General features: G+C 53.6%; 1 protein-coding gene across 1 annotated transcript in view; it reads left to right on the top strand.

The window, feature by feature from the left end:
• srgap2 (SLIT-ROBO Rho GTPase activating protein 2) overlaps positions 1-25206 on the top strand; it is a 224019-nt gene that overhangs the window by 71902 nt on the left and 126911 nt on the right. The window lies entirely within an intron of this gene.

Below are 25206 nucleotides of genomic sequence, written 5' to 3'. Positions count from 1 at the left end.
CCACACACACACACACCCCAACACACACACACACCCCAACACACACACACACCCCAACACACACACATACCCCAACACACACACACACTCCAACACACACACACACCCCAACACACACACACACACACACACACATCCCCCCACACCCACACACACACACACATCCCCCCACACACATCCCCACACACTCTCACACACACACACACACACATCCCCACACAGACACACACCCCAACACACACACTCACCAACACACACACACGCTCCTAAACGCACACACACACACATCCCCACATACACACACACATCCACAGACACACACATCCCCACACACACACCTACACCAAAAAACACCCACACACACCACCCTAACACAACCCCAACACACACACACTCACGCCCCCAACACACACTCACCCCCCACCACCTCACACACACACCAACACTCACCCCCCCCAACACACACACACCCCCCCCAACACACACACACCCCCAACACACACCCCAACACACACACACCCCAACACACACTCACCCCAACACACACTCACCCCAACACACACACACACCCCAACACACACTCACCCCAACACAGACACACAACCCAACACACACACACCCCAACACACACACACCCCAACACACACACACCCCAACACACACACACACACCCCGCAACACACGCACACACCCCAACACACACATACATATCCCCAGGCACACACACACACATCTACACGCACACACATCCCCACACACACCCACACACACACAACCCCACACACTCACACACACACATCCCCCCACACACACACATCCCCACACACACACCTACACCAACAAACACCCACACACACCATCCCAACACAACCCCAACACACACACACACACTCCCCAACACACACACACATTCCCCAACACACACACACACACTCCCCAACACACGCACACACACACACACTCCCCAACACACACACACACACACTCCCCAACACACACACACACACACACACACACGCTCCCCAACACACACACACGCTCCCCAACACACACACACACTCCACCACACACACACACACACACACACACACGCCCCAACAAACGCACACCCCAACACGCACACACACACACACACACACACCCCAACACACACACACACAATCACCCCAACACACGCACACACCCCAACACACACACACATATCCCCACGCACACACACACACATCCACACGCACACACATTCCCACCCACACATCCACACACATCCCCACATACACACACACGTCCACACACACAGACACATCCCCACATACACACACACACACACACACATCCCCACACACACACGCACACACATCCCCACACACACACCTACACCAAAAAACACCCACACACACACATCCCAACACAACACCAACACACACACACACCCCCAACACACACACACCCCAACACACACACACCCCAACACACACACACCCCAACACACACACACCCCAACACACACACACCCCAACACGCACACACCCCAACACGCACACACCCAACACACACACACACCCCAACACACACACACACCCCAACACACACACACACCCCAACACACACACACCACCCAACACACACACTCCCCAAAACACACACACCCCAATACACACACACCCCAACACACACACACACACACACCCCAACACACGCACACACCCCAACGCACGCACACACCCCTACGCACGCACATGCCCCAACACACGCACACACAGACATGCCCCAACATATGCACACTCCCCAACCCACACACACTCTCCCCAACCCACACACACTCACTCCCCAACCCACACACGCACTCCCCAACCCACACACGCACTCCCCAACCCACACGCACTCCTCTACCCACACACGCACTCCCCAACCCACACACGTACTCCCCAACCCACACACGCATTCCCCAACCCACACACACACTCCCCAACCCACACACACTCCTCAACCCACACACACACTCCTCAACCCACACACACACTCCCCAACTCACACACACACTCCCCATCCCACACACACACACCCCAACACACACACGCACCCCAACACACACACACACCCCAACACACACACACACCCCAACACACACACACACCCCAACACACACACACACCCCAACACACACACACACACACATCCCCCCACACCACACACACACACACATCCCCCCACACACATCCCCACACACTCACACACACACACACACACACATCCCCACACAGACACACACCCCCACACACACACTCACCAACACACACATCCCCACACACACAATCACACACATACACATCCCCACACACACACACCTACACCATAAAACACACACACACCATCCCAACACAACCCCAACACACACACACACACACACTCACCCACCCCCAACACACACACACTCACCAACACACACACTCACCAACACACACACTCACCAACACACATACTCACCAACACACACACTCACCAACACACACAAACCCCCAACACATACACACCCCAACACACACACACACCCCAACACACACACACACCCCAACGCACACTCACACGCCCCAACACACGCACACACAGACATGCCCCAACCTACGCACACACCCCAACACATGCACGCACCCTAACACACGCAAACACCCCCCAACACATGCACACACTCCCCAAACCACACACACACTCCCCAACCCACACACACACTCCTTAACCCACGCACACACACACACTCCCCAACACACACACACATTCCCCAACACACACACTCACACACACTCCCCAACACACACACACACATTCTCCAACCCACACACACGCTCCCCAACCCTCACACACGCTCCCCAACCCCCACACACGCTCCCCAACCCCCACACACGCTCCCCAACCCCCACACACGCTCCCCAACCCCCACACACGCTCCCCAACCCCCACACACGCTCCCAACGCCCACACACGCTCCCCAACCCCCACACACGCTCCCCAACCCCCACACACGCTCCCCAACCCCCACACACGCTCCCCAACCCCCACACACGCTCCCCAACCCCCACACACGCTCCCCAACCCCCACACACGCTCCCCAACCCCACACACGCTCCCCAACCCCCACACACGCTCCCCAACCCCCACACACGCTCCCCAACCCCCACACACGCTCCCCAACCCCCACACACGCTCCCCAACGCACACACACGCTCCCCAACCCCCACACACGCTCCCCAACCCCCACACACGCTCCCCAACCCCCACACACGCTCCCCAACCCCCACACACGCTCCCCAACCCCCACACACGCTCCCCAACCCCCACACACGCTCCCCAACGCACACACACGCTCCTAAACGCACACACACACACATCCCCACATACACACACACATCCCCACATACACACACACATCCACAGACACACACACACATCTCCACACACACACCTACACCAAAAACACCCACACACACCATCCCAACACAACCCCAACACACACACACTCACGCCCCCAACACACACTCACCCCCCCAACACACACTCACACCCCCAACACACACTCACACCCCCAACACACACTCACACCCCCAACACACACCCCAACACACACACACCCCATCACACACACACACCCCAACACACACACACCCCAACACACACACACCCCAACACACACTCACCCCAACACACACTCACCCCAACACACACTCACCCCAACACACACACACACCCCCAACACACACACACCCCAACACACACACACCCCAACACACACACACCCCAACACACACACACCCCAACACACACACACACACACACACACCGCAACACACGCACACACCCCATCACACACACACATATCCCCAGGCGCACACACACACATCTACACGCACACACATCCCCACACACACCCACACACACACAACCCCACACACTCACGCACACACATCCCCCCACACACACACCTACACCAACAAACACCCACACACACCATCCCAACACAACCCCAACACACACACACTCACCCCCCCACAGACACTCACCCCCCCCACAGACACTCACCCCCCCCCCAACAGACACTCACCCCCCCAACAGACACTCACCCCCCCAACAGACACTCACCCCCCCAACACACACTCACCCCCCAACACACTCACCCCCCCCCAACACACACCCAGCCCCCCAACACACACCCAGCCCCCCAACACACACCCACCCCCCCAACACACACTCACCCCCCCAACACACACTCACCCCCCCAACACACACTCACCCCCCCAACGCACACTCACTCCCCCAACGCACACTCACTCCCCCAACGCACACTCACTCCCCCAACGCACACACTCACCCCTGCGCACACACTCACCCCAACACACACTCACCCCAACACACACTTACCCCAACACACACACACACCCCAACACACACTCACCCCAACACACACACACACCCCAACACACACTCACCCCAACACACACACACACCCCAACACACACACACCCCAACACACACACACACCCCAACACACACACACACCCCAACACACACACACACCCCAACACACACACACACCCCAACACACACACACACCCCAACACACACACACACCCCAACACACACACACACCCCAACACACACACACCCCAACACACGCACACCCCAACACACGCACACCCCAACACACGCACACCCCAACACACGCACACCCCAACACACGCACACACTCCAACATACGCACACGCCCCAACACAGGCATACACAGACATGCCCCAACATACGCACAAACCCCAAGGCATGCACGCACCTGAACACACGCAAACACCCCCCAACACATGCACACACTACCCAACCCACACACACACTACCCAACCCACACAGACACTCCTTAACCCACGCACACACACACGCTCCCCAACACACACACATTCCCCAACACACACACCCACACACACGCTCCCCAACCCACACACACGCTCCCCGACCCACACACACGCTCCCCGACCCACACACACGCTCCCCGACCCACACACACGCTCCCCGACCCACACACACGCTCCCCGACCCACACACACGCTCCCCGACCCACACACACGCTCCCCGACCCACACACACGCTCCCCGACCCACACACACGCTCCCCGACCCACACACACGCTCCCCGACCCACACACACGCTCCCCGACCCACACACACGCTCCCCGACCCACACACACGCTCCCCGACCCACACACACGCTCCCCGACCCACACACACGCTCCCCGACCCACACACACGCTCCCCGACCCACACACACGCTCCCCGACCCACACACACGCTCCCCGACCCACACACACGCTCCCCGACCCACACACACGCTCCCCGACCCACACACACGCTCCCCGACCCACACACACACACACACACACACACTCCCCAACACACACACACACACACTCCCCAACACACACACACACACACTCCCCAACACACACACACACACACTCCCCAACACACACACACACACTCCCCAACACACACACACACACACTCCCCAACACACACACACACACACTCCCCAACACACACACACACACTCCCCAACACACACACACACACACGCCCCAACACACACACACACACACTCCCCAACACACTCACACATATCCCCACGCACACACATCCCCACATACACACACACATCCACACACACACACACACACGCCCCAACACACTCACACATATCCCCACGCACACACATCCCCACATACACACACACATCCACACAGACACACACACACACACATCCCCAACACAGACACACTCTCCCCAACACACACACACATCCCCAACACACACACACACACTCCCTAACACACACACACACACACACACACACTCCCCAACACACACACACACTCCCCAACACACACACACATACACACACACTCCCCAACTCACATGCCCCAACACACACACACACACACACACACACACACACACACTCCCCATCAGACACACACTCCCCAACACACACACACACTCCCCAACTCACATGCCCCAACACACACACACACACACACATACACACTCCCCAACACACACACACACTCCCCAGCACACACACACACACACACACACTCCCCAACACACACACACACACACTCCCCAACACACACACACACACTCCCCAACACACACACACACACACTCCCCAACACACACACACACACACACACTCCCCAACACACACACACACACACACACTCCCCAACACACACACACACACACACTCCCCAACACACACACACACACACACACTCCCCAACACACACACACACACACACTCCCCAACACACACACACCCCAACACACACACACCCCAACACACACACACCCCAACGCACACACACCCCAACGCGCACACACCCCAACGCGCACACACCCCAACGCGCACACACCCCAACGCGCACACACCCCAACGCGCACACACCCCAACGCGCACACACCCCAACGCGCACACACCCCAACGCGCACACACCCCAACGCGCACACACCCCGCAACACGCACACACCGCAACATGCACACACCGCAACACGCACACACCCCAACACGCACACACCCCAACACGCACACACCCCAACACGCACACACCCCAACACACACACACACCCCAACACACACACACACCCCAACACACACACACACCCCAACACACACACTCCCCAAAACACACACACCCCAACACACACACACACACACACCCCAACACACGCACACACCCCAACGCACGCACACACCCCTACGCACGCACACGCCCCAACACACGCACACACAGACATGCCCCAACATATGCACACTCCCCAACCCACACACACTCTCCCCAACCCACACACACTCACTCCCCAACCCACACACGCACTCCCCAACCCACACACGCACTCCCCAACCCACACACGCACTCCCCAACCCACACGCACTCCCCAACCCACACACGCACTCCCCAACCCACACACGTACTCCCCAACCCACACACGCATTCCCCAACCCACACACGCATTCCCCAACCCACACACACACTCCCCAACCCACACACACACTCCTCAACCCACACACACACTCCTCAACCCACACACACACTCCCCATCCCACACACACACACACCCCAACACACACACACACCCCAACACACACACACACCCCAACACACACACACACCCCAACACACACACATACCCCAACACACACACACACCCCAACACACACACATACCCCAACACACACACACACTCCAACACACACACACACCCCAACACACACACACACACACACACACATCCCCCCACACCCACACACACACACACATCCCCCCACACACATCCCCACACACTCTCACACACACACACACACACACATCCCCACACAGACACACACCCCAACACACACACTCACCAACACACACACACGCTCCTAAACGCACACACACACACATCCCCACATACACACACACATCCACAGACACACACATCCCCACACACACACCTACACCAAAAAACACCCACACACACCACCCTAACACAACCCCAACACACACACACTCACGCCCCCAACACACACTCACCCCCCCAACACACACTCACACCCCCAACACACACTCACCCCCCCAACACACACACACCCCCCCAACACACACACACCCCCAACACACACCCCAACACACACACACCCCAACACACACTCACCCCAACACACACTCACCCCAACACACACACACACCCCAACACACACTCACCCCAACACAGACACACAACCCAACACACACACACCCCAACACACACACACCCCAACACACACACACCCCAACACACACACACACACCCCGCAACACACGCACACACCCCAACACACACATACATATCCCCAGGCACACACACACACATCTACACGCACACACATCCCCACACACACCCACACACACACAACCCCACACACTCACACACACACATCCCCCCACACACACACATCCCCACACACACACCTACACCAACAAACACCCACACACACCATCCCAACACAACCCCAACACACACACACACACTCCCCAACACACACACACATTCCCCAACACACACACACACACTCCCCAACACACGCACACACACACACACTCCCCAACACACACACACTCCCCAACACACACACACACACACACACACGCTCCCCAACACACACACACGCTCCCCAACACACACACACACTCCACCACACACACACACACACACACACACACACGCCCCAACAAACGCACACCCCAACACGCACACACACACACACACCCCAACACACACACACACAATCACCCCAACACATGCACACACCCCAACACACACACACATATCCCCACGCACACACACACACATCCACACGCACACACATTCCCACCCACACATCCACACACATCCCCACATACACACACACGTCCACACACACAGACACATCCCCACATACACACACACACACACACACATCCCCACACACACACGCACACACATCCCCACACACACACCTACACCAAAAAACACCCACACACACCATCCCAACACAACACCAACACACACACACACCCCAACACACACACACCCCAACACACACACACCCCAACACACACACACCCCAACACACACACACCCCAACACACACACACCCCAACACACACACACCCCAACACGCACACACCCCAACACGCACACACCCCAACACACACACACACCCCAACACACACACACACCCCAACACACACACACACCCCAACACACACACACACCCCAACACACACACTCCCCAAAACACACACACCCCAATACACACACACCCCAACACACACACACACACACACCCCAACACACGCACACACCCCAACGCACGCACACACCCCTACGCACGCACATGCCCCAACACACGCACACACAGACATGCCCCAACATATGCACACTCCCCAACCCACACACACTCTCCCCAACCCACACACACTCACTCCCCAACCCACACACGCACTCCCCAACCCACACACGCACTCCCCAACCCACACGCACTCCTCTACCCACACACGCACTCCCCAACCCACACACGTACTCCCCAACCCACACACGCATTCCCCAACCCACACACACACTCCCCAACCCACACACACACTCCTCAACCCACACACACACTCCTCAACCCACACACACACTCCCCAACTCACACACACACTCCCCATCCCACACACACACACACCCCAACACACACACACACCCCAACACACACACACACCCCAACACACACACACACCCCAACACACACACACCCCAACACACACACACACCCCAACACACACACACACACACACATCCACCCACACACACACACACATCCCCCCACACACATCCCCACACACTCTCACACACACACACACACATCCCCACACAGACACACACCCCCACACACACACTCACCAACACACACATCCCCACACACACAATCACACACATACACATCCCCACACACACACACCTACACCATAAAACACACACACACCATCCCAACACAACCCCAACACACACACACACACACACACTCACCCACCCCCAACACACACACACTCACCAACACACACACTCACCAACACACACACTCACCAACACACATACTCACCAACACACACACTCACCAACACACACAAACCCCCAACACATACACACCCCAACACACACACACACCCCAACACACACACACACCCCAACGCACACACACACGCCCCAACACACGCACACACAGACATGCCCCAACCTACGCACACACCCCAACACATGCACGCACCCTAACACACGCAAACACCCCCCAACACATGCACACACTCCCCAAACCACACACACACTCCCCAACCCACACACACACTCCTTAACCCACGCACACACACACACTCCCCAACACACACACACATTCCCCAACACACACACTCACACACACTCCCCAACACACACACACACACTCTCCAACCCACACACACGCTCCCCAACCCTCACACACGCTCCCCAACCCCCACACACGCTCCCCAACCCCCACACACGCTCCCCAACCCCCACACACGCTCCCCAACCCCCACACACGCTCCCCAACCCCCACACACGCTCCCCAACCCCCACACACGCTCCCCAACGCCCACACACGCTCCCCAACCCCCACACACGCTCCCCAACCCCCACACACGCTCCCCAACCCCCACACACGCTCCCCAACCCCCACACACGCTCCCCAACCCCCACACACGCTCCCCAACCCCCACACACGCTCCCCAACCCCCACACACGCTCCCCAACCCCCACACACGCTCCCCAACCCCCACACACGCTCCCCAACCCCCACACACGCTCCCCAACCCCCACACACGCTCCCCAACCCCCACACACGCTCCCCAACCCCCACACACGCTCCCCAACCCCCACACACGCTCCCCAACCCCCACACACGCTCCCCAACCCCCACACACGCTCCCCAACCCCCACACACGCTCCCCAACCCCCACACACGCTCCCCAACCCCCACACACGCTCCCCAACCCCCACACACGCTCCCCAACCCCCACACACGCTCCCCAACCCCCACACACGCTCCCCAACGCACACACACGCTCCTAAACGCACACACACACACATCCCCACATACACACACACATCCCCACATACACACACACATCCACAGACACACACACACATCTCCACACACACACCTACACCAAAAAACACCCACACACACCATCCCAACACAACCCCAACACACACACACTCACGCCCCCAACACACACTCACCCCCCCAACACACACTCACACCCCCAACACACACTCACACCCCCAACACACACTCACACCCCCAACACACACCCCAACACACACACACCCCATCACACACACACCCCAACACACACACACCCCAACACACACACACCCCAACACACACTCACCCCAACACACACTCACCCCAACACACACACACACCCCAACACACACACACCCCAACACACACACACCCCAACACACACACACCCCAACACACACACACCCCAACACACACACACACACACACACACCGCAACACACGCACACACCCCATCACACACACACATATCCCCAGGCGCACACACACACATCTACACGCACACACATCCCCACACACACCCACACACACACAACCCCACACACTCACGCACACACATCCCCCCACACACACACCTACACCAACAAACACCCACACACACCATCCCAACACAACCCCAACACACACACACTCACCCCCCCACAGACACTCACCCCCCCACAGACACTCACCCCCCCCAACAGACACTCACCCCCCCAACAGACACTCACCCCCCCAACAGACACTCACCCCCCCAACACACACTCACCCCCCCAACACACACTCACCCCCCCAACAGACACTCACCCCCCCAACACACACTCACCCCCCCAACACACACTCACCCCCCCAACACACACTCACCCCCCCCAACACACACCCAGCCCCCCAACACACACCCAGCCCCCCAACACACACCCACCCCCCCAACACACACTCACCCCCCCAACACACACTCACCCCCCCAACACACACTCACCCCCCCAACGCACACTCACTCCCCCAACGCACACTCACTCCCCCAACGCACACTCACTCCCCCAACGCACACACTCACCCCTGCGCACACACTCACCCCAACACACACTCACCCCAACACACACTTACCCCAACACACACACACACCCCAACACACACTCACCCCAACACACACACACACCCCAACACACACTCACCCCAACACACACACACACCCCAACACACACACACCCCAACACACACACACACCCCAACACACACACACACCCCAACACACACACACACCCCAACACACACACACACCCCAACACACACACACACCCCAACACACACACACACCCCAACACACACACACACCCCAACACACACACACACCCCAACACACACACACACCCCAACACACACACACACCCCAACACACGCACACCCCAACACACACACACCCCAACACACGCACACACTCCAACATACGCACACGCCCCAACACAGGCATACACAGACATGCCCCAACATACGCACAAACCCCAAGGCATGCACGCACCTGAACACACGCAAACACCCCCCAACACATGCACACACTCCCCAACCCACACACACACTACCCAACCCACACAGACACTCCTTAACCCACGCACACACACACGCTCCCCAACACACACACACATTCCCCAACACACACACCCACACACACGCTCCCCAACCCACACACACGCTCCCCGACCCACACACACGCTCCCCGACCCACACACACGCTCCCCGACCCACACACACGCTCCCCGACCCACACACACGCTCCCCGACCCACACACACGCTCCCCGACCCACACACACGCTCCCCGACCCACACACACGCTCCCCGACCCACACACACGCTCCCCGACCCACACACACGCTCCCCGACCCACACACACGCTCCCCGACCCACACACACGCTCCCCGACCCACACACACGCTCCCCGACCCACACACACGCTCCCCGACCCACACACACGCTCCCCGACCCACACACACGCTCCCCGACCCACACACACGCTCCCCGACCCACACACACGCTCCCCGACCCACACACACGCTCCCCGACCCCCACACACGCTCCCCGACCCCCACACACGCTCCCCGACCCCCACACACGCTCCCCGACCCCCACACACGCTCCCCGACCCCCACACACGCTCCCCGACCCACACACACGCTCCCCGACCCACACACACGCTCCCCGACCCACACACACGCTCCCCGACCCACACACACGCTCCCCGACCCACACACACGCTCCCCGACCCACACACACACACACACTCCCCAACACACACACACACACACACTCCCCAACACACACACACACACACTCCCCAACACACACACACACACACTCCCCAACACACACACACACACTCCCCAACACACACACACACACACTCCCCAACACACACACACACACACTCCCCAACACACACACACACACACTCCCCAACACACACACACACACTCCCCAACACACACACACACACACTCCCCAACACACACACACACACGCCCCAACACACACACACACACACTCCCCAACACACTCACACATATCCCCACGCACACACATCCCCACATACACACACACATCCACACACACACACACACGCCCCAACACACTCACACATATCCCCACGCACACACATCCCCACATACACACACACATCCACACACACACACACACGCCCCAACACACTCACACATATCCCCACGCACACACATCCCCACATACACACACACATCCACACAGACACACACACACACACATCCCCAACACAGACACACTCTCCCCAACACACACACACATCCCCAACACACACACACACACTCCCTAACACACACACACACACACACACACACTCCCCAACACACACACACACTCCCCAACACACACACACATACACACACACTCCCCAACTCACATGCCCCACACACACACACACACACACACACACACACTCCCCATCAGACACACACTCCCCAACACACACACACACTCCCCAACTCACATGCCCCAACACACACACACACACACACACATACACACTCCCCAACACACACACACACTCCCCAGCACACACACACATACACACACACTCCCCAACACACACACCCCAACACACACACCCCAACACACACACACACACACACACTCCCCAACACACGCACTCCCCAACACACACACGCACTCCCCAACACACACACACACTCCCCAACACACACACACTCCCCAACACACACACACACACACTCCCCAACACACACACACACACACTCCCCAACACACACACACCCCAACACACACACACACACTCCCCAACACACACACACACACACTCCCCAACACACACACACACACACACACACTCCCCAACACACACACACACACACACTCCCCAACACACACACACACATTCCCCTACACACACACACACTCCCCAACACACACACACACTCCCCAACACACACACACACACTCACCAACACACACACACACTCCCCAACACACACACACACACTCCCCAACACACACACACACACTCCCCAATACACAAACACACTCCAACACACACACAAACACTCCCCAACACATACACACACACTCCCTAATACACACACACACTCCCTAACACACACACACACTCCCTAACACACACACACTCCCTAACACACACACACTCTCGAACACACACACACACTCCCCAACACACACACACACTCCCCAACACACACACACACTCCCCAACACACACACACACTCCCCAACACACACACACACATGCTCCGCAACATACACACACACACTCCCCAACACACACACGCTCCAACAAACGCACACCCCAACACGCACAACCCAACACACACACACACACACACACCACAACACACACATACACACACACTCCCCAACACACACATACACACACACCACACACGCACAACACACACGCACGCACCCCCAACACACACGCAAGCACCCCCCAACACATACACACGCACGCACGCCCCAACACACACACACACACACGCCCCAACACACACACACGCACACATGCCCCAGACTGTATCATACAATTCTGGGTTGTTATATCACAGATTAGATCTAAGTTCCCTTTACAGCATGGGCTAGTTACAGAGTAAAGTTCCTTCTATTCTGTGCCCATCAAACCCTCCCAAGGCAGGTACAGCACGGGGTTAGATACAAATTTAAGCCCGCTGTATGCAGTGTTGAAACTGCAACCAGGTTCTATGTAGGAACTGCCACTGGTAAACATGGAGGACTTTCACTCTCAGTGCGAGCATCGCTTTCAGTGCCATTATTGACAGTGCGCACCTGAAATGCTGACTGTTCTCTCTGCAGATGCTGCCAGCCCTGCAGAACGTTTCTCACATCTTCACTTTCTGTTCCTCTTTGTCGAATGCTGCCAGCTGTTGCTATTAATGTCACTGACGTAGAACTCTAATGTCACAGAGGGAAATCTGTGCAAAATGGCTACTTGTGGGCTGCCTCTTAGCAACAATTCTAAAACACTTTACTGGGATAACTGAGAGACACCAACAACAGACATCTCCCATTATACCACTCTCAGATTATCTGTTTTGCTTAACGTGTTTGCGAACATGAACATTCGCAAATGGGGGAAGGGGATCGTGTTGTGGTTATGGGACTGAACTGGCGACAAAGAGGTCATGAGTTTAAATCATACTGCAGCAAGTTAAGAAATTGAATTCAATACATCTGTTGACTTCAGCGGCATGAAACCTCTCAAATTGTTGCCCACACCAATGTAGTCTGATGGAGTTGATTATTAATGCATTTTGAATGCTGTCTTTCTTTGTGAACAGTTTTGACAACAGACTCTTTGCAAAAACAAAACAAGGAAAAATTCTGAATCTCCATATAAATTAAATGGAAGTTCCAGACAATCTCATATCAATACAGTGAAGATAATTGCACTTGGGAACTTGCTGCTACGCACGGCCCATCTCTACGTCTGGCAATGCAATTATCCACTGGACCATTGTGGCTAACCTACTTTTAATTACTTCTGCTAATTGATTAAGATTGAAGAGCGAGGAGCAGGCCTTCCACTTGGGCTGGTGAATGCAGAATGGGGAAATCTGGTTGAAGAAATGTGGATTTGAGAGGCCTGCTCCCTCCCATATCAGACAGAGTACCAGACGTTGGTTTGGGCACAGCTGAGCTGTATAGGTTCTTGCACCTTATTGTAGGAAAGAACCAGTGAAGACTCACTAGAAACGGTATCAAGAACTAGGCTCTTCTTACAAAGAAAGACAAAAAACAAAAAAGGGAAGAGAGGCTGAGGGTGGAATCTAATAAAGGTTTGCAAAATTGAAATTTTTTAGTGGGGTGAATAATGAAATATGGTTTCCACTGCTTGGTAAATGGGTAGCACAGACTGAGGATTATCACTTGAATGAAGAGGGAGGTTAGAAGATCTTTTTTTCACAGAGATGGTCATTAGAACACGTAATGCTCTACGGCAAGTGGCTATTGAGGAGAACGTCAATTAATTAGATTAGCAGGTATTCGAAAGGAAGATTTTAAAGGATACAGAGGAGAGGGAAATTGTTTGGAGTAGACTGCTTCTGTTGCGCTGGAACCAACACAAGTGCGATAGGATGCTTTGTCACCTTCTGTGCTGTAATTTCATCGTGATATTTCCGGAAAGAAGATCTTGCTTCTATTTAACTCTTTTTCACATCTTCAGGACATATCAAAGCACTTTCCAGCCAGTGTATTACTTCGAATGTGCAAGTCATGACAGTTATATCAGAAAAAGTGTCAGCATAGGGAAGATCCCACAGACAGCAGTGAGATTAATGAACAGTTGGTCTGTTTTACTTGTGTTTGAGGGAGGAATATTAGCCAGGAGACTAGGAGAACCCCTCTGCTTTTCTCAGAATAATGCTACACGATCAAACAGGCCTCGGTTTAACATCTCATCTGGAAAAACATAGCTCCAACAATGCAGTACTCATTGGCTACTGCACTGCAGTGTTAGCCCAGGTTACAAACTCAAATCCCAGAGTGGGGCTTCAGCCCACAAAGCTACTGTCTGAGTCAAGCTGATTTTAATTAAGAAATTCTTGAGAATCCAAATTCCTGTAGTAATGGATATTGCAGCATTCCTTAAAAGTGGAATAATGGAAGAAGCGCTGTATTTATTTGTAAGGAGAAACGTTCTTGTTTGAAAAGGGTGCTCCATAATAATATCCCGTGAGGAATCAGTTTTCTTTTCTGGAACCCATGGCTCATTTGGGTCTGAGCAAGTGGGGATGGTGATGTAGCCCCACAGCCTGCCTCAGGGCTTTTGGAGCACTTTGTTCAAGTCTTCCTCTATTGGTGATCTCTCTTTATGAAACGTTTGCTTTTACGTTTTGGCAGCTTTCCCTCTTTTCCACTTGGTACAACTTGCTGTTGAATTCGTTTCTTTGAGGAAGGTGCTATTTTACAATGTTGAACCCTGGAAAAGGAGCTGCTGATTGTTTGGACATCTCCACCTGTTCCCCGCCTCTATCCGGCCAATCTTTTTGTCCACATGTTGGATCTCCATCTTTGGTGGGGCTGGTGGGGGGGTGGGGGTGATCTTGTTTGTGGAGGAGACTCTTTCCTAAAGCACCGCCAACGTATTCCTGTCAAGTCAGTGCTCACCCTGCTGCTCCTCGATTTCTCCCCCTCTGCCCAAAATGGGTGCGCTGTTTGCCCAACAACAGCCAACTTACCCAACTGAGTCAACTGGTTGGCAAAATGTGATGGACAGCAGCACAAACTTCCCTGACCACTTTCCCAAACGCATGAGAAAGTTCTCATCCATTCAGGAAGGTTCTTGTTCAGTATGAGTTCAGCCTGTGTCACTTTGTAACTGATTCCTGGATTGAGGGGGTTGTCCTTAGGGCAAAGATTGAGTAAAATGGGTCTATATTCCCTGGAGTTTGGAAGAATGAGAGGTGATCTCATTGAAGCATCCAAGATTCTTGGAGCTTGACAGGTTAGGTTCTGAGAGGTTGCTTCCTCTGGTGGGGGAATGTAGGACACAGCGTCACCATGTCAGGATAAGGAGTCAGCCATTTAGGACTGAGATGGGAAACATTTCTTTGCTCAGAAGGTTGTAAATCTTGGAAATTCTCTACCCCAGAGGGTTATGGATGTCAGGCTGTTGAGTATATTCAAGATGGAGATGAATAATTCTTGGAATGCTGAGGGAATCCAGGAAGCAGGCGGCAAAGTGGAGTTGAGATCAAAGATCAGCCATGGTCACATTGAATGGCAGAGCAGGCTCAAGGGGCCCAATGGCCTGATCTTTTTTCTATGTTCGTAACTGTATTTGTGAGCTGGGAGTTTCTGAGTCGCTCATTTTCTGTACTGAATCTTCAACAAGTTTGCATTTACCTCTTCGTTTTGGAATACTGTGCAGACATGGATCATGTTGTCTTTGGTTGTGGAGTGAAAGAAACTCAAGCACTACCACTGCTGTGGGTCTCTGACCCTTGTCTGAAACTTGTAGACATCTGGAGACAATTGCACCAAATGCTTGATTTGCAAATCCTATTCCAATGACCAATGGCTGAAGCCCAGAATTTCACTGCTTTGTCCAATGTCTTGATATGCTATAATTCATTTGTGTTTATTGATCAGTGATAGATATAAAGCCTGATTTCTGAAGAATGATGTTTCAATGACTTGCTGCCAATTCTTTGTTATTCTTGTTGCATCTAAAATTGGCTCCATGTGTTCTCCTTTCTTACCCCACTGTGCCTCATTCAGATTGAGTGCAGAGCAGCAGTAATTCCCCACGTTGCTGTTGGCAATCTATTCATCCGTTGCTGGTGGATCTTTTTTAGGGTTGAGATTCTACCCAGGTGCACACTTACCCTGGGAAATATCAGGATGACTTTTTAAAAAAAAAAATCTTTCTAAATGTTTCCATTATCTTGCCAACCTGAAACCCAGTGTGAACAATGTTGGTACTGTTCTCTATAATCTAATACTTCACTAGATTTCTTGTGTGGAAGTAAGACATTGCAGCTATTTTGTTGTGGTTACATACCTGTGCAGTGGTGACCATGGTGGTGACTGGACTTTGGAAGGTGCTAGTGTAGGAGTCTGCTGCTGATCGATTTGTTCAGTCCTCTTGCTGAGTTTACTATCTCTGACCTGCCGTTGGAAGAAAGGGATGGGGCTGGTGAGGTGGAATGAGGAAAGGTGGGGAAGTTGTGGGGGTAAGGTCAGGGGAAAGTTGGGGGGATGATGGATGCTGGATGTTCCTCAGGGAGAGGAATGGGAAAAATCAAAGGTGCAGTGGGGTTGGGGTGGGGGGGCCCATTGTCAGCAGTCTGACTCTGGCCTTGTGCGTGGTTCAGAGGCTCACAGTGGAAAGTGTTGTGTAGATTCCCTGTCTGTCCTCATGGGCCTGAGGGGACGAGAAGTGGGAGAGATGATGGGAGACAGTGGCAGTGTAAATGCCTTTAATACAGGAACCCGGGGAGCAGTTAAAAAATCTGAATCTGTTGAATTTGAGTCATGTTTTGCAGCTTTTTTTTTAGAATCTTTACAACTAAGAGCAGGTTGGTGGCACACTGTGGTGATCCCCCAACACGCATTCAGCATATAATGGTCGACACGCAAACGCTTGCAGTGCGGCGGGACTGAGCGCAAAACGCTCGCAGTGCGGCGGGACTGAGCGCAAACGCTCGCAGTGCGGCGGGACTGAGCGCAAACGCTCGCAGTGCGGCGGGACTGAGCGCAAACGCTCGCAGTGCGGCGGGACTGAGCGCAAACGCTCGCAGTGCGGCGGGACTGAGCGCAAACGCTCGAGTGCGGCGGGACTGAGCGCAAACGCTCGCAGTGCGGCGGGACTGAGCGCAAACGCTCGCAGTGCAGCCGCGCAAACGCTCGCAGTGCGGCCGCGCAAACGCTCGCAGTGCGGCCGCGCAAACACTCGCAGTGCGGCCGCGCAAACGCTCGCAGTGCGGCCGCGCAAACACTCGCAGTGCGGCGAGACTGAACACAAACGCTCGCAGTGCAGCCGCGCAAACGCTCGCAGTGCAGCCGCGCAAACGCTCGCAGTGCTGCGGGACTGAGCGCAAACGCTCGCAGTGCGGCGAGACTGAACGCAAACGCTCGCAGTGCAGCCGTGCAAACGCTCGCAGTGCTGCGGGACTGAGCGCAAACGCTCGCAGTGCAGCCGCGCAAACGCTCGCAGTGCAGCCGCGCAAACGCTCGCAGTGCAGCCGCGCAAACGCTCGCAGTACAGTGGGACTGAGGAAAGTTACGTTTCCTTTATGTCAGATATTTGCCCTTGTCTTTTGGTCCCTGTGCCCACCCTGACCTCTGTAAGGCAGTGGTCCCACCTTCCATTTTACAGTACTGCTACCCTGGGCCTGTCTCTGAAGGTGGGACAAATGTTGAAATACAGTCAAAGCAACTAATGAGTCAGTTTTTTCACACATGATTTGTTTTAAAACAACTTCGCTGATCTCTTATTATTCCGCTTCCAAGGCATCCTTGTGTTTGGGCTGTACAGGCCGATGGTGTAAATCCTTCATAATAAAATCAGCTTCTCACCATTGCCTTGCCTCACTGTGTTGGAGGGACCAGGCTTAGTTTATCCTGTTTCCCTGGCCGCTGGGTGTCCAACAATGAATGCCCTGCTTTGTTGGTTCACTAGGTAGTTACACTGTGAATAAATGCTGATGATTCACAGAGTCACATGGTATTTCACTCCCGGGACGTCTCATTTTTTTTACAGGGAGCATTCAGCACAAGTCAGGCAATAAATCAAAGTGCTCAGTGTGGAACCACGAGAGAGGAATGTTGGATTCAGTGCTCCATTCCAGATTTTCTACACTTGATTCATTTCAGATGCTTGTGCTGCTGCTGTCCCCTTCTCCCTGGACAGTTATGTAGCTGCAATGGAATGAAATAGCTTGGATACTGAAACCATGAAGAAATCCTGAGAGTAAGAAAGGCTGGGGTTGGGGCGGGCGGTGGGGGGTTGTGGGGGGGGAACCATCTTGCATTGAAGAGGAGGAGAAGAGAGAACAGTGTCGAGCTCAGCAAGGAGGGGGCAAAGGTCGCCTGCACTTGTCAAGCATTGTCAGTGTGTGTGTGTTAATGCAGCACAATTATCCCATTTATAGAAGTCACCAGACAGCAATTAAACCACTAACCAAGATGTCTTGTCTAATTTTCTTGGGCTGATGGTTGTGTGCTCTGTGTTTGTTTGCGATGGAGTAATTGGGCAGGAGTCCAACAAAGGAAACGTTAAGAGTATGTGAACTGCAGCTCACACTCCCACGGTGCACTCGCAACAGGTCAACGATGGCATCACCAGAGGCATCGACGCAGTCACCTCACTCTCAGCACAGCCGTTCCCGCTGATCCGAAGTTGTTGTGTCGTCTTTGTTTCGTATACAAGTTGCAGCACATGTGGGGCTGGATGGTGAATGTTGACTGTTTGATTACTGGGGGAGTTCACGGTTGAGTCCGATCCTAGCTTCACGAGTTCTGACAAGAGTCATCTGGATAATGATTAGAAGCAGAAAGATTGGCTATTCACTCCCCTCATCCATGCAAATGAACCCAGTCTTGTGAACCAAGAAAGTTAACAAGAAGCCGTTCACCAGCTATACAAAGCTGATTCAGGCCCCGAAAAATATGACTGCTCACATGAAAGCTCAGATTCAAAGTGTGTGACTTGAGAACTAGCCACGTCAGTTTTTGCACTGAAGTGATCTTTATCGCCAAGATTCCTTGGAGGAAAGAAACATCAGAACATGATTGGCTAAATGGGAAATCCAAATGTTTAAAACTTCTCAAAGTGATCTTTTAACATCTAACCACCCCCAGCCCTGCCCCACACCTTTCAAAGAGGGATTCTATCCACTCGAGACACAGCTCAGAGATTCTGTACACCATCGACCTCCCCCTCCTTAGACAAACATACTCACCCCTCCTCATGTTCTTGCTTTAAACCCCTTTAATTGAACGTGGTGTTCTCTTTCCCCCATCCTCCAGTCCACTTCACATTGCTACTCCCCCCCTGCACTCCTCTGGTTCTGGTAGACGAGGGAGTCCAGGGTAATGGGGGGGCAGACAGGAAAGCGGAGCTGAGACCACAATCAGCTCAGCCAGGATCTTATCGAATGGCGGAGCAGGCTTGAAGGGCCGAATGGCCCACTCCTCCTAAGTCCCATGTTCCTACTCACAATGCTACCTCCTCAGATTAAGCTGATGCTCCCCTTTCTGCTGACACTCTTCCTTCATCACCCTCTCAGTTAACACACACACCCTGATGTGCTGCCAATTCCCCCCCCGGCACCTCAACACCCCCTTCCTATCCAAATCTGATTGTTAATAGGATGTTTCCCGGGCAACTCTAGACAGCATGCTGACAGTGCACAGTGGATGGAATTCCTGCCAGCAGGAATTCCCCAAGAAACAGACCACGGGAATGGGCTGACCTGCATTGATATTTCAAAGTGCTGAGAGTGGGCACAAGATCTGTTGGCACATGTGGACTATTGCCTCACAGATCAGCTAACTGAGAATAAAGACCAAAGGGGACATGGTCCAGATTTTAACCTTTGGGAGAAATGAACAATCAACGTTGATCATCTCCCCTGGTGGTCATGCCTGTAATCACCCAAATCCCATGCTCTGGAATTTCCCTCCCTAAAGCTCTCTGCTCCTTTAAGAGCCCGCCACCTGAGTGGGAAGGGTCCTGTTCATGAGCAGCCATGGGAGGCAGAGCCAATTGTATCGTCAGACCTCTCAAACATGCTGTTGGCCAATTCCTTGATCCACATTAGGAATGAAGTCACTCAGTGGTGGAAAGTTGAGGGCCCCAGAGGCTACCAACCAGGCCTAGGGTTGGGAATATGGGATGGGGGTTCTGGAGAGGTCAGCCATTCAGGAAAATGGGTGGGAATCCCCTGTGCAGCTAGCTGCAGCCAACTGGCCCTAAAAAGAAAGTTGAAAATTCACTCTGCTGGATCTCTTCAGCTTTCAGACCCAGGTTCTCCCTGTCAGGCTCCCTGCTCATCTTCTGTTGACCTAATATGCACAACTGAACGAGACTCCTGACTGACTCGGCGATGCCTCATCGGCCTGACAAATCAGCCAGTGTTCATGCGTTTATCATGTGATTGGGCACAGCTGTGATGCCTCAGTGGTCGATTGTCTCACTGATCCATGACTCCCTGGCTGAACATGTGGAGTTGGATTTCACATTCCAGAAAGGAGTTTAAACATTTGATGGGGTGCGAAGACTGGTGGGAACTACTGGAAAAAAATGAAGATGATTTGTCAATCCTAAAAAAAAAACAAACTGAGGATACAAATAATGCGCTAGACTGTATGGTAATTCTTTCTGATATTGTACTGTCCCTGTTTCAAGGCTTCCAGTTGAAAGACCGTTTCCCCCCCTTTGCGCTCCTCGTACCTCAGCAGCAAGGTCAGTGACCATGTTGCCAACGCAAACAGTGATGGCCAGCCCAGCACACTGTCCACAGTCACAGAGAGCTTTCCTCTGCTGAACACTCTGACGTCTGTTTGTTTGCAATGGCTGTTTCATCCCTGCGTATCTTACTGGCAAATTTTCCCCCACACTTTCCTGTTTGATTTGTTTTTGTGCTTGCAGTTAACTGTTGGGTGGCTTGTGGGTAAAGCTGGTGACTGAGAAACCCCAGAGAAGGACCGGGCCCACGATTTTCCTTCATGTTTGGGCTTGGTGTGAGGTTATGTTCAGCCGGCATAAGACGGTGTCACTCGATCAAAGGCCGCACACCGATCCAGGGCTTTGCTCAAAGCTCACACTGGGGAACGCTTTGCCGTGGAGCGATGGGATGCAGGGATCTCCGCTCAGGAAATTTTCCACAGACAAGCAAGCCATGATTCATGGCCTTGGAACAGCAGTTCTCCCAAAGGAATACCGGAAGTTGCCCATAGATAGTTTTTGAACGGTGATGCAAAGGCCTCAATCTCGTGCGTTCAGCTTGGCTGGGACTGAGAGCAGCATGGTTGCTGTAACAATCAGTTCCAAACACTAAAACTTCTTGTTTCTTTCCTTTCAAGCTGCCAAAACCCCTCCAATTCTTGGCTGCTCAAATCCTACTTTCTCCTCCCCCCACCACCTTCCCCCCCCCTCCCCTCCAACCCTTTTGCAGGAAAATTAATACTTCCGGCACGTTGCCAGATGTTAGGAATTGGGTTGTTACACAACCTCTCCAGAAACATACTGATTCTATCCAAGGGGTGAGATATGGTTTTATACTTTGCAGAAATTGTTCACAATGGAAGCGATTAAATGTGTTGTCTCTCACTGTTGCGAATCCAATTTTATCAGCAAGGCAGGCCGCAGATTCTCTTCCCCTTCCTCGTTCCTTTTCCCTGGGTTTCAAGATATCGCTTCAGCTGTGCCCAGTTAATTAAAAACATCTGTATTTTTTTTTTAAAACGTTCTTTTGTTTTTGCACCCACTCCCTTTCTGCAGTTTTGGGGTAAATCTGCAATCGGGCTGTCCTGGCCTGAACTCGATCAAGTGCAGGACCAGAGAATTGGGAGGGCTTCTACCCCCCACTTGTGATTTCTGGGATTATAGTTCTCCCCCTTTTTTTTCCCCCCAAACCAGGGGTGTAACATTTACAATCCTCTCCTGACACTGCCTCCACATCGAAGGGCAGTGGGAAGATTGCGGCCAGAGCGTGCGACTGCCCGTTGGGAGTATGAGATTTTGGAGATGAGAATACAATAATGTCAAGACTGGTTCACTGAGTCCGCTGCATAATTAATCCTCGTTTGCAAATTGCGCATTTTTAAAAAAAAATAAAGTAATCGAGACGGAATGCTGTGCAGGATTGTAGGTGAAGAGGTTCTATATAAATGTAAATCTTTCAGTAATTGAGTCAGAGCTTAATTAACCGCTTGGGGTGAAAGCAGGAGGAGTCTTTGAAAGCTGAATGCAGAAAGGGTAAAAAGGAAATAAGGGGGAGAAGCGAGTGCAGGGGAATAGATTGGCAGGTAAGAAAAGGGAGCCCAAGAGTCTTGTGTAAGTATACAATTAGAAAGAATGCGGTCGAAGGAAGGGTGGGGCCAACTGAGGACCAAAAGGAGATATTTTGGGGGTCCGAGGATGTGGTCGAGGTACAAAATAAACACCTTGCATCTGTCTTCACTATAAAGAAGAGGATGCTGCTAATGTTGCAGTATAGGAGGAGGCAGCAGTAGAGATATTGCACAGGATAAAAATAGATAAAGAGGGGGTATTTAAAGGTTGGCAGTCCTCAGATTAGAAAAGTCACCCTCTCTGGGGGCATGCACCCTAGTTTGCTGAGGGAAGTAAGCGTGGATATTGTGGACATTCTGGTCACCATCTTCCAACTGGCCTTTGATATGGGAGCAGTGTCAGAGGAGGATTGCAAATGTTACACCCCTGTTTTTTTTTGAAAAAAAAGGGGAGAGCTATAATCCTGGAAGTTACAAGCCAGTACAGGCAGGATGGGCCGAATGGCCTCATC

The sequence above is a fragment of the Cetorhinus maximus genome, chromosome 8, assembly GCF_964194155.1.
Source record: "Cetorhinus maximus chromosome 8, sCetMax3.hap1.1, whole genome shotgun sequence".
Classification (NCBI taxonomy): Eukaryota; Metazoa; Chordata; class Chondrichthyes; order Lamniformes; family Cetorhinidae; genus Cetorhinus; species Cetorhinus maximus.
Note: the sequence above shows the minus strand (reverse complement) of the source record. Positions and strands in the feature narration are given on the sequence as shown.